Source organism: Dipodomys ordii, unplaced genomic scaffold (assembly GCF_000151885.1).
Source record: "Dipodomys ordii isolate 6190 unplaced genomic scaffold, Dord_2.0 Scaffold364, whole genome shotgun sequence".
Taxonomy (NCBI): Eukaryota; Metazoa; Chordata; class Mammalia; order Rodentia; family Heteromyidae; genus Dipodomys; species Dipodomys ordii.
In genome coordinates this window covers 307355-310914 of record NW_012267580.1, presented here as the reverse complement: position 1 = coordinate 310914, position 3560 = coordinate 307355, and positions in this window count along the sequence as shown.

Below are 3560 nucleotides of genomic sequence, written 5' to 3'. Positions count from 1 at the left end.
TATAACTTCAATGTTTCTGAATTTAGACAAGTTTGCTCCGTGGCCTAAAATGTGGTCTATTTTGGAAAATGTTCCATGTGCTGCTGAGAAAAATGTGTATTCTGATGCTACTGGGTGAAATATTTGGTAGATGTCTGTTAAATCTAGTTGATCTATGCAGTTGTTTAGATCTGCAGTTTCTTTGTTGAGTTTTTGCCAAATTGATCTATCTAGTGGGGATAGTGCTGTGTTAAACTCCCAACAATTAATGTCTTTGGATATATGTGAGATTTGAAGGAAAGTGGTGTTTCTTGGATAAATTTGGACGCTCTGTTGTTTGGCAAATAGATGTTTAGAATTGTAATATCCTCCTGAAGGAGACATGCCTTAATTAGTATGGAGTGACCTCCTTTATCTCTTCTCACTAATTTTAATTTGAAGTCTATTTTATCTGATATTAGGATTGCAATTCCTACCTGTTTATGGAGGACATTTGCTTGGAAGATTTTGTTCCAGCCTTTTACTTTCAAAATGTGTTTGTTTTTATGGGCAAGGTGTGTATCCTGAAGGCAGCAGGTAGAAGGATCTTGCTTTTTAATCTAATTATACATTCTATGTCGCATAATTGGACAGAAGTCTGTTAATGTTGAGAGTTAGGACTGAGAGGTGTTTGGGATTTCCTGCCATGTTATCCACTTTCTTGGGGACTGTGGTAACTGGGTTCTTCCTATGGTTCTTGGATTCCCAGTTTGAGTGTGTTTTCTTGGCCTTTATTGTGGTCTTGTTGGTTTTCTATGTGCAGGACATCTTTAAGTATCTTTTGGAGCGCTGGTTTGGTGGAGACATATTATTTTAATTTTTCTTTGCTATGGAAGTTTTTTATTTGACCTTCGGTTATGAAGGAGAGTTTAGCTGGGTACAGTATTCTTGGTTGATTGGGTTTTTTTCATTTTATTTTATTTTATTTTATTTTTGTGAACATACTGTACAGAGGGGTTACAATTACATGGGCAGGATAATGCGTACATTTCTTATCAAGTATTGCAGCCTCCTCCTTTGTTTACCCTTCAGATTGTTGTTTGTCTTTAGGGCATGGCATACATCATTCCAGGCTCTTCTTGCTTTAATTGTCTCTGCTGAGAAATCTGAGGTGATTCTAATTGGTTTCCCTTTATAGGTGATTGATCTTTTCTCCTTGACAACTTTAAGGATCTTTTCCTTGGTCTGAATTGATCCTGTGCTGTCTATAATGTGATGGTGGGATGTCCTGTTCTGCTCTGGTCTATTTGGGGTTCTAAAACCTTCTTGTACCTGAATAGGCTCATCTTTTTGCATGTTTGGGAAGTTCTCTCCTAGGATCCTGTTAAAGAAATTTTCTAGACCATTAACTTTTGTCTCTAAGTGCTTCTCTACCCCCATTATCCTCAGATTAGGCCTTCTGAGAGTGTCTTCCAAATGTTGAATAGAGCTATCATATTTCTTGGATTTGTCTTGGATAGTTGTATTTTCTTTCTCTATAATATCTATGCTGTCTTGAACCCCTGAGATTCTATCTTCTGCATGATCTAACCTACCGTTAAGTCTTTCTACTTTTTTTTTATTTCTTTTCCTTCTAATTGGTCAGCTTTGATGGCTTCCAATTCTTTGTTGGAGCTTTTAGATCTTGTATGAATTTCTTTACTTCCTTAATTTGGTGTTCAGTGTTTATTCTAAAATCACTTAGTTGATTGGTTATGTTTTCCTTGGACTCCCATTCCTTCTGTCGGGCTCCATTCAGCATTCCCTTCATGGTCTCCCTTAATTCTTTCAGCTGTCTGTTCATTGATTCTATGAATGCCTCTATTGATCTTCATCTATTCTCATCCCACTCTCTCAATTCCTGTATTATACTTTGATTAGCTTCCTCACGTTCATGCAATTGCTGTTTTTCTCTTTGACTTTTCTCAGCCTGCTCATGCAATTCCTTTATTACTCTTTGACTGTTCCCAATCTGCTCATGCAATTCCTGTATCAATCTTTGAGTAGTTTCCTCACTCTCACAAGATTCCTGTATTAATCTTTGGTTTGCCTCTTCTCACTCCCTATCAGGCTCACACTGAGTCCTTTGAAGGTTTTCAGTCTTTTCATTCACTATGTTTACCAGTAGTGTTTGTAGAGCTTTTTGGGCACTCTCCTCTGGATTATTCATTAACTGTTCTGTCACCTGATTATCATGAGTGGGAGTTGAAATAACCAGATTTGCCATTTTTCTTGTGACTTTCTGACTTGTTCTGTCCATTTGTATGAAAGTAACATCAATTTTGTGCTAGAACACTATTTTAAGGCAAGCATCAACCAAAGTCCTGTAGTTGCACAGTCAAAATGGCTGCAGATAAAATCTAGTTCAACAGATACTGTCTATTCAACATCAAAAAACTATGGTTTAATGCACTAAGAACAGCAAAGAAAAATTTGGCAAACCAAAAATTATTAGGTTTAGGGAGAAATGTGGGGAAAAATAGGATTAGAGGGATGTGGAGAGGTAAAAGGAGAGTGAATTTAACCAAGTCCTAATCTCAGAGAGGGAAATGGATTGGACAGAATGATAGGAGAGAGATTAAAAAAAAACAAGAAAGAATGGAAAAACAAAAATTTAAATTTAAAATGTGAAACACTTAAAATTATGTAAGATAAAGAAATGATATTGAGGGGGTTCCGGGAAGATGGAGGAGGAGAAGCTGGAATCTAAGCAAGCTCTCGCATAGAAAGCAGTTTTAGAGTTCCAGTGAACAGTCCTAAGCCAGAGAATTACACCAAGTGTACCATCACAGGACAGAGAGTTAGGCCAGAGAGGGAAACCCAGGCAAGGAGACACTTCTGAGCTCTTGCTAGCAGCCGCCGTGGCGGCAGCAGCTGTGGCGGTGGCGGGCGAGTGCAGGAGCCATACCTGAGCCACAGAGAGCCTGGGATGAAGGAGCCAAACGCAGCGGGAGAGCGGATTCTACTCAACACCAGCAAGAACCGACAAGGAGTGGACATCTTCATCCTGCAGTTCACAGACCAGAGACAACCCAGGAACCAAGACTCGGCGTGAGTAGAAGCCTGACGTCCTCACTCCTTCTCAGGGAGCAGAGGAGGGAAGGCCACCCCTCCCCCCCCAGCACCGGAGATCTTCATCTTGGATACCGTCGGAGGAGCTGCTAGCTCCAACTCAGGCCTTGGAATAAAACGAGTCATTTAGCAGGTCACAAGAACTCAACGGCGGCGTGACCTGCCAGACTCAGCTCCATCCAGGGAAAAGTCACCCAGCTAAGGTGCCAGCCCTAGGAGTGGCTTTCTTCACTGGGTAATCAGAGCCAGAGGCTGCCCCTCCCTCTAGCAGCCTCTGCAATCAATTGAAAATCAGTAAACAGAAACCCTGAGAATGGCTCCAGGCTGGGCTCTGTGAGTTTTTCACAAACTAGCCCCCGGGAAAAGCTACTGTCTGTTGAAAGGCCTCAACTCTACCCAGAACCTAGCCACATCACTGCATCCCCCTCTTTAGTGATACTCAAAGCAGATCTGCCTCCCATTGAACTAGCCTGGGAGGAGGATCGCCAAAC